We start from the raw sequence: 9882 nt of genomic DNA, 5'->3' as shown, positions 1-9882 counted from the left end.
CCCCCAGCCTGCTGGTCCAACAGCTGCAGTAGAGGAGATAGGTGGAAAACTGCAGGACCCCAAAATCCACCTCTTGGGGTGCAGAGTGGCAACAGCAGCAGCAAACCCTCATGTCCAATCACACGCCAATGGGCACCGCCGCCAGCCCAACAGACCATGGTGAAGTTAGCACAGCATCTGATCTCAGGGATGGGGCACCCATGGAGCCACAGCAGCTCATCCTGCCCTGTGCAGCTCCCCCCGGATGAGATGCATCACTGGCAGCTGCCAGCCCGGAGGAGAGGCACTCCCCAGCTAGGGTGGCCATATCCAGATGTCCTGATTTGATAGGGCTAGTCCCGATATTTGGGGCTTTGTCTTATATAGGCACCAATTACCCCCACCTAGAGTGACCAGACAGAAAGTGTGTAAAATCAGAACAGGGATGGGTGGGGGTGGGGGGGGGTAAAAGGAGCCTATATAAGAAAAAGACCCCAAAATTGGGACTGTCCCTATAAAATAGGGATATCTGCTCACTGTACCCCAATCCCCTATCCTGATTTTTCACACATCTGGCTAATCCTAACCCAGCCCTGTGTGACATTCCAATTCTGGCTGCCTGCCGAGGAAGTGAGTTACTTTCACTTTCATTCCTCAGCAGGCAGCCAGCCAGCCTCCCCTCCCCCCCAGCACCTCACTCAACCCAGCCCAGACGGAGGGGAGGGAGGAGGGAGAGAGGGGTGTCACAGAGCCTGCCTTGCCTCACCTCAGCTGGGGAGAAAGAGTCACACTCACAGGTGAGCTCCTTTCCCAACCCCTACTCTCTCCCCTTCCCAGAGACCCCAGCAGCCAATCTCATTCCTCAGACTGTGCTGCATTCGGCTCTCTCTAGGACCCAGCAGCCCTGCTTCTATACTGTCTGGGCTGCCTGCAGAGTGGTGCCCCCAGGGAGAGTGAGGCCCTACGCGGCTGCCTATTCTGCCTATGCCTAAGGACGGCCCTGTGCATCAGGGTCACAGGGATCCAGTGGGTCTGGCATTTACATATTAGTTTACCGAAGCGTGTCAGGTAAGGAGGTTTCTGCTGAAAGCCTGTGTCGCACTGGTTACCCTCATCATTGCAAAGTATATGTGCAGTTGATACGTACAGAGATGTGTGTATACATAGAACATTATGGTCTTAAAACCTGGTAGTTAAAGGAAGGCCACCAAGAGGTACATGTCTTGAGACAAGTTCCACCAGACAGCAGGTGGGAGGCAGGTATCTCCCTGCTAACCATTGTGTATTGTGAGTCTTACCATAGGAATCAATTTGCATCCTGAGTCAAATGCTAATGAGGGGATTGTGGGGATGTCAGGAGAAGAAATGTACAGAAAGAGGTGACCTGTGGGGGGAGGGGAGTGGGAGACCCTCATTACAGGTGAACAACAAAGGACTGGTCTAATATATCTAGGGGTGCAGAGACACTGCATATCCTTCATCTGGGGAGACACTGCCAGCTGGTTTGGTCTTCTGAAAGGAGGTTCTGACGCTCAGCCAGCCTGGGTGCAAATCACTGGGAGAAAGACTTTGATGGAGCAGCACCTTGTTAGACAGGAGGGCATCTCGTTACTGGAGTCTATGCTCTAGAATGTGTGTTATGCTTTGTTATGTGAACCTTTGTTTCCAATAGCTCTGCCTGTTGTCATTTGAATCTCTGGTCTTTGCTAGATGTACGCTTGCTTTCTCTGGAACCCAGCCTAAGTGCTGAGGGTTGAGCACAGCAGTGGTCTGAGGTAGAACAGGTAAGCTGGGGTGCACTTTTCCTCTGAGAGCAGCCAGTCTGTGAACATCCAGTGGAGCAGGGCCTGGGCATTCCTGGGGATGCTCAGGGACGGGGTGTGTCTGTTACTAGCCTGCAGGGGGCAGTGGAGCTCACGTGGGCTGAGAGGGGAATGCTGGTGCTGCCTGTGGCTGGTGGTGCCAGGGAGCTGATCCCTGGCAGAGGCAGATAGGGCTTCCACATGTGAAGGGCAGGCAGTAGTGAGGTGCCTCCCAGGCCTGGGTATCCCAAGAAGCCTCCCAAACACTGAGCATGGAGCTAGAAGAGCCCATCCAGTCCCCAAGCATCAACCTCTGAAGGAAGGGATTATAAAACAGAGGAGCTCCCCTCCTCCAGGGAAACATGGTCCCGCACCTCTGCCAAGGCCCAACTCTCTGGGCTAGGGAGATTTACAGGCTGCCTCCCTTTGCTCAGGCTGTCTCCTGGATATGTGGAGTGTCCTGTTCCACCCTGCCCCCAAGGGCGCACAAGGAATGGCTCCAGGCAGCATGGAAAGAGGTAAGCCCCATAAGGGGTTCTGGTTCATTATTTCATCCCCTAGGAGCTGTGAGGCCACCCTGCAGTCCCTCTGGCCTTGCCTCTGTGTAGTGGCCCTCAAACATTGCAGGAGCGACACAGAGCCTCACCAGGCTGGAGGCAGACCAGATTATCCCAACTGCTTCTTCTGGCCTTTGTGTCAAGGGGGGAGGTCAGTGCAGCCAGATTCAGCACCAGCACCTGGGGGATATTAGCTAAGAGCTGCCTTTAATCCTTTCTCTCCTTCACAGACAACTCTGCTCTGCTACCTAAATCAACAAGCCATAAAACACCCCTGAAACAATCTGCCTGGGTCTGTAAAGCCACTCACTGCTTTGGGATTGTTTCCTTCCTCTGAATGGGTTTTGCTGTAAATTACAGCTCTGTGCGCATTCCCTTGGGCCGAGCGAGCCTCTGCAGAGAAGCCAGCTCTGATTGGTGTCTGGCTCCCCCAGCCCCCAATTGAAGCCAAATGTGCAAGATGTGGGATTGTGGGACGTTGGCCGGGGCCCAGGAATCCGCAGAATGCCCCGGCGCTCGGCGGCGTCTTGCATCAGCCGGCAGAAGTTCACGCTGGGCCGGGAAAAGAAATCTGTGGCCCTTCTCTGGCGCGTCTTGGGGTAAGTGCTGCGGGGCTGGGAGCCCAGTCGCCTAAGACTCCGGGCTGCACCAGCGCGGTGGGGCGAGAGCAGAGCCCGGGAGCGGCCGGGCGGGCCCGAAGTTTTGGGACAAGTTGCGGGAGGTCGGGACGAGCTCGCTCCGGGGGAACGTTCTGCGGGAAACGGGGCGCTGCGGGCCAGGCCGGGCCGGCTTGGGGAGGGATCCCCGCCCCGGCTCCAGCTCCAGCGCGTCTCTTGCCTGCCGCGTGTTAAAACGCCCCAGGGTCCCGCCCCGCTTCCACCCTGGACTAGTGCGCGGACAGTGCAGGGCCGCTCGCGGGCCGGGCTGTGCCTCCCGGGCCTGGTGGAGGGGAGCCCAGGGTACCTGGAGCCCCTCCAGGGGTTCAGCGGGGTGGCCGAGGCTAGCGGTGAGCGGGCTGCGCGGCCCTGCCCGCTGGGTGCCGAGCCGCGGACCCAGTCGCTCCGCGCAGCGCCGAGTAACGGGGCCGCGGCAGTCCCGCTCCCCCAGATGGCGAATTGTAGCCAGAGCAGACTACAGCTCCCAGCATGCACCGGGCCAACCCGCCAGTGTCGCCCACGGCGCCTGTGGCTCTGCTTTCCGGCGACTTGTGGTCCTCTGGCCGGTCTGTCCTGTGGAAGCGTAACGCTGCTGGAGAAAAACTAGACATCCCGCTGGGCTGGGCTATATTAGCAGGAGTGTTCAGAGCGAGAGATGCACAGTCATTCCGGCTCTGCTCCACACTGGTATAGCCTCAGCTGCAGTTCTGGGTGCCACATTTCAGGAAAGATGTGGACAAACTGGAGAGAGTCCAGAGAAGAGCAACAAAAAATGATTAAAGGTGTAGAAAACACAACTTAGGAGGGATGACTGAAAAAACTGGGTGTGTTTAGTCTGGAGAAGAGAAGGCTGAGAGGGGACATAACAATCTTCAAGTACATCAGTTTGTTACAAGGCTCCTGTCAGGGATGGTCTAGATAATACTTAGTCTTGCCCTGAGTACAAGGGAGTGGATTAGGTGACCTCTTGAGATCCCTTCCTGTCCTATACTTGTATGATGAATATCTTTGGGGCTCTACAGCCCTCAGCTCTGCCTTGTCTGAGGCCTCCATAGTGTCTAACGAGGCAGACTCCTGGTCTATGGAGGAGCCGTGCCAGTCCTCAGCATGGCCTGTGGAACATTAGTTAGCCTGTTACTGTGGCCTGGGCTACACGGGGGTGGGGGTGGGGGTGGGGGAGGGCGTTAACTAAGATAGTTCGGCTTCAGCTACATGAATAGCGTAGCTGAAGTTGCGTATCTTAGTTTGACTTACCTGGCTGTCTTCATGGCGGCAAGTTGACTGCTGCGGCTCCCCCGTTGACTCCACTTGCTCCTCCTGCCAAGGTGGAATACAGGCATCGATTAGTGGATTGTTTTATCACATCCAGATGAGAGGCAATAAATCAATCCCCAATACATCGAACACTACCTGCCAGGCCGGTGGGTAGTATAGACGTACTTTGTGAGCCTTTGTCACCGAGTCAGCCCTTGTCATGCCATACGAAGCCAATCAGGACTCTGGGGGAGCATGACTCCTCTCTCTCAGCATATTGTCTCCACAGCAAGAAGGTTACACAGCTTTGACTTTCCTGGGTCTGACCTCGGAGCATTCAGCATCCCCTTCCTCACCATGTGCTTCCCACAGCGAGTCCAGCCGGGCGGGACTACTGGGGAAGTCAGAGGGTCCTGCACCCCAACTCCGTAGTCAGACATTGTGACAGATTTTTGTTACCAATCTGCCTGGAGCATCAGTTGATTAGGCTGATGCCACAGGATTGTTTGGGGGAGAAGATGACTAAATGCACCAAGTGTCTACATTTTAAAGCTTTACTGATAAATAATTAACAGCGGAGAGTACTGGAAATGCTTTTACGTCACTCAAAGGAAGGAAGAAAGCGTTAATGCCCCTCCACTTCCAACTGAGCAATCAGCTGTGCCTTAGTGAACTTTCCAATGTGTAGCATCTTTCTCTGCACAGGACCACAATAACCTTCTTAAGGAAGTGGTTATAGGCCATCTCCATGCTATTCCGAAGTGGTCACGGACTCACAGGCCTTTGCTTTCTCAGCTCCCCATGATCCCTGGGAGGAACCCCTTCAGTGCGACAGTAACTAGACAGCCATCTCAATCCAACCTGTTGTTTGTTTTAGCAGTAGGAACAAAGCATATAGAGAAAAAGGATTTTAAAACAATGCATGACTTTCTCCCATAAAACCCTTCCATCCTGGGATAGTGACCGTGGCACTTCAGATAAACTCTCCAGAAATTAATCCTTTCTTGAGAGAGTCCCCTTTAAAGGCTCTCTAGCCCTCTTGATTTTCTGGTTCATTTTCTGGTCCTGGCATTGTTTGTCTCAAATGTTTGCTTGAGCCATTTATGGGTATTTCTTTTCTTTTTGTTTGTCTTCCATACAGCTCCCCCTAAAGCAATTAAACCAGTATATTCATACAGCAAACACCTCAATAATCACATCAACATACAGTATTTGTAAACAGTTACAGAGCAACTCCAATTCCATCACACAGTGTACTATCAGAAATCTCTTTCCCATGTAGGTACTTAGTCTGACCTCCTGTATAACATAGTTAAGAGACCTGCCCCACAATAATTTCTAGAGGAGATTCTTTAGAAAACATCCAGTCTTGATTTAAAAATGGTCTGTGATTTAAAAATGGTCGGTAAATTGTTCCAGTGGTTAATTATTCTCACCATTAGAAATTTACACCTTTTTTCCAGTTTGAATTTGTCTGGCTTCATCTTCCAGCCATTGGCTTGTGTTCTACATTTGTCCGCTACACATCCTTGATGAAGTGTGGACCCGAACTGGGCACTGTATCAGGATGGTCTCATCAGTGCTATATGCAGAAGTAATATCAGCTCCCTACTCCTGCTCTATATCCCCTTGTTTCTACCTCCAAGAACGGCATTTACACTCTTAGCCACAGCATCGCACTAGGAGCTCATGTTCGGTTTATCCACCGTGACATTTAGGTGCCTTCCAGAGTCATTGCTTTCTGGGATACAGCTCCCCCATCCTAAGTAAGTATGACCTATATTCTTTGTTCCTAGATGGATAGCCTTGCACTTGGCTGTATTAAAATGCATGAGATTTTACATTACACTCATCTTACTAAGTGATCCAAATAACTTTATATCAGTAACCTGTCCTGGTCGCCATTCACCAACCCACCAGTCTTTGTGTCAGCTGCAAACTTTATCAGCAATGAATTATCTTCTTCTAGATCATTGATTAAAAACCAGTCTCTTCAGGGTACAATTGGCTGAGATCTGTCAGCCAGTTTTAACCCATTTAATATGCAACATACTGATCTTATATAGTGCTAATTTTCTAATCAGAATGTTGTGCATTACTAAGCCAAACACGTCCAAATATATTACATCAATACAGTTAATTTGACCCAACAGCCTTGCAATCTTGTCAAAGAACAATATCAAGTTCCTCTAACAAGTCCCATTTTCCATGAAACCATGTTAATTAGTATCACTTATATTTCTATCCTGTAACTCTTTAGTGATAGTCCTGGAGCAGCCATTCCATGATTTTGCCCAGGATCAGTGCCAGGCTAACCAGCCTACAATTACTTGGGTTGTCCTGTTTACTCATTTTAAATACTGGCACAACATTAACTTTCTTCCAGTCCTCTCGAACTTCCTGATAGTCCAAGATGTATTAAAAATTAACACCAGTGCACAGGAGAGCTCCTCAAAAAGCTTTAAAATGCTTGGGTGGAACACTGGATGTCTTTCTAAAAGATCTCCTGTAGCTCAGACAGAAGTTATGGGCTTCATGCAGGAATCTCTGGATGAAATTTCCTGGTCTGGGTTCTGCAGGTCAGACTAGATATCACAATAGTCGTCTGGCCTTAAAATCTATGGCTTCATGAAGTTATCCAGACCTGCTGATTTTATCTTTAGTAGATACGGTTTACCTCCTTTCCTAGGGGTTGCTGGGGAAGGTGTTATTTCATCCTGATTATCTGACATTGGAACCAAGCTGTGCCCTATAACAAATACAAAGAGAAATATTTATTGAACATTGTTGCATTTATTGATGTCTTTTTCTGCCTCGTGATTGACAGTGTTATCACCTACACCATACTGGGCCTCTACTACCATTATTAAGATTCCTTTTTATCCTAATGTATTTAACAAATTACTTAATACCCAGTAGACTTTGTGACCATGATATTTCATTAATTCCTTTATCTTCTCCTATCAGTTATCTGCAGTTGTTATGGAATAGTGATTTCTTATTTTTATTGCTGTTTTACTGTCCTGTTCTAACCAAACGGGTTTTCAAATCAAAGTAGCTTGCTGCTGTTTTGTTTTGTTGCTTGAGTGATTGCAGACTTTGGGGCATTTAGTAAAATGATCTTAACTCTCAATCTGGGATCACGCTTTGCTGTTTACATTTTTTGCTCACAATCATTTTTACTCATAATTATTTTTAGCTTTGAGAAACTGGACTATTTAAACTTCCAAGTACATATATTACTGGTTGTGATTTATATTCTGTTTGCAAATAATGCATGTAATTAGGTCGTAGTAATTTGCTCATAGGCATTCATTCCTTTTTTCATTCATTCATTGCTATTACTATTTATTGTTTGTATCTAAGAGTCCCAGTCATGGATCAGCAAAGAATCCTGTGGCACCTTATAGACTGACAGACGTTTTGGAGCATGAGCTTTCGTGGGTGAATACCCACTTCCTCAGATGCATGTAATGGAAATATCCAGGGGCAGGTATATATATTGTGCTAGCAAGCAAGTCTGATCTCCTGTATATCAGAGGCCAGAGACCTGCCCCCAAAATTTCTAGAGCAGAACTTGTAGAAAAACATGCATCCAGTCTTGACTTTAAAAGGGTCAGTGATGGAGAATCCACCATGAACCTTGGTAAATTGTTCCAATGGTTAATTACTGTCACCAGTAAAAATTTAAACTTTATTTCCAGTCTGAATTTGTCTAGCTTCAACTTTCAGAAGTTGGATCGTGTTGTACCTTGCTAGATGAAAGAGCCTATTATTAAACATTTGTTCCCATATGGGGATACCTATAGACTGTGATCAAGTTTATTTAGCTTAACAAAGAAAAGGTTAAGAAGTGACTTGAAGACTCAATCTATCACTGTTTTCCGATACTTGTAGCTCTTCTTTGAACCCTTCTTTTCAACATCCTTCTTGAACTGTGGACACCAGAACTGGACATGGGATTCCAGCTGCAGTCATACTAGTGCCAAATATGGAGGTAAAATAACCTCTCTGCTCTCACTCAAGATTGCCCTGTTTCTGCATCCAAGGATCGCATTAGCCGTTTTGGCCATAGCATGCACTAGAACAGGCCTGCACAACATGTGGCCCACGTGGGCTCACTGTGTGGCCCACGTGGGCTCACTGTGTGGCCCACGTGGGCTCACTGTGTGGCCCACGTGGGCTCACTGTGTGGCCCACGTGGGCTCACTGTGTGGCCCACGTGGGCTCACTGTGTGGCCCACGTGGGCTCACTGTGTGGCCCACGTGGGCTCACTGTGTGGCCCACGTGGGCTCACTGTGTGGCCCACGTGGGCTCACTGTGTGGCCCACGTGGGCTCACTGTGTGGCCCACGTGGGCTCACTGTGTGGCAGGGTGGGGCTGCTGGGTTTGCCCCCTGCCTGGGGAGGGGGGCGCCTCACAGCCTTGCGCTCCAACCGCCCTAACAGCCAGAACCACATATGTCTCCGCCTCCCGCTCCCCCTGCCTGGCATACAGTGGGTGCATCAATTCCAGGGCCCGCTGAGGCGGGAAGCACCGGGCATGAGGCAGAGCCAGTAAGTGCCGAGCGAGGGGAGGGGTGCCCAGCCTGGGCTCAAGCTGCAGCTCGGGGCGGGGGAGGGGAAAGGGGACTGGGCCAAGACACCCCCCCCCCCCGCAACCCTCCCCTTAGGTTGGGGGTGGGGCTGCTACTGTGCTGGTTGGTCCCAGGGCGGCCTCTGTAGTGATTGGGGGTGGGGGGGTTGAACTGTCTGTGGGAAGCCAGTAAATCCCCAGGGGAGACCGTGTGTGTTGCAGCTGCCCTGCCCCAACTGCTGCCCCCTTCCTGGCCCCTATCACACTGTCCCCCGCACCCCCCCCCCAAGCTCCCTGCGGCCCTTCTGTTTGTGTGTTGGACAGTCACGTCCAATCCGTTTACACTGCCCCCCTTTCCCCTCCCCTTAGTTCATAGCCCCAGAAAATTCCTTCAAACTGTCCCCCTTTTTCCCTCTCCTTATTTCATGGGGGGATGACGAGCCGAGTGGATGGGCAGTGGCGGCGAGACTTTGCGGGAGTGGTTGTTTCTGGGGGGGCTGGGTGGCACTAGGGTGGGGAATGTGTTTGGGGGGGTGGTGCTGGGTGGTGCTGGGGAGAGGGTGTTTTGGCAGGGCCAGAGGGTTTCGGCCCTCAGCTGTTTCCTTTGGAGTAATATGGCCCTCGCCACTTTGAGTTGTGCAGGCCTTCACTAGACGCTCATGTTCAGCTGATTATCCACTCTCATCCCCATGTCATGTGACTTCTCCCAACCACTCTCTGTAATGCCAAGTCAGTCAGATTTCTTCTCCTGCCTGAGCATTTCCAGTTCCTCCTGTTTATTACCAGGCTCCTGCCATTGGTGTGGACATCTGAAGAATGTATTTAGAAGATTAGGGTTGAAAGAGACCTCAGGAGGTCATCTAGTCCAGCCCCATGCTCATCTAAATCATCACAGACAGGGCTTTGTCAAGCTGGGCCTTAAAAACTCCTAAGGATAGTGTCAAGGCCGATTCCCCACTCTGGTACTTTAAGTGCAGAAGTGGGGGCCTGCAAGGATTTTATAAATTAATATTGGCCACTCCAGGCTGGCATTATACTCCCAAGGTCACAGGTTCTCT

The 9882-nt window shown here is 50.5% G+C and overlaps 1 protein-coding gene across 1 annotated transcript in view; it reads left to right on the top strand.

The window, feature by feature from the left end:
• Nucleotides 1-913: 913 nt before the first annotated feature.
• DDR2 (discoidin domain receptor tyrosine kinase 2) overlaps nt 914-9882 on the top strand; it is a 151651-nt gene continuing 142682 nt past the window's right edge. Inside the window, exons 1-2 of the mRNA XM_030572798.1 lie at nt 914-2299; nt 2569-2937. The gene's annotated coding sequence lies outside the window, so the exon portion shown is untranslated. The remainder of the gene's footprint in view (nt 2300-2568; nt 2938-9882) is intronic.

The sequence above is a fragment of the Gopherus evgoodei genome, chromosome 8 (assembly GCF_007399415.2).
Source record: "Gopherus evgoodei ecotype Sinaloan lineage chromosome 8, rGopEvg1_v1.p, whole genome shotgun sequence".
Lineage (NCBI taxonomy): Eukaryota > Metazoa > Chordata > Testudines > Testudinidae > Gopherus > Gopherus evgoodei.
This window is presented reverse-complemented; position numbering and strand designations above follow the sequence as displayed.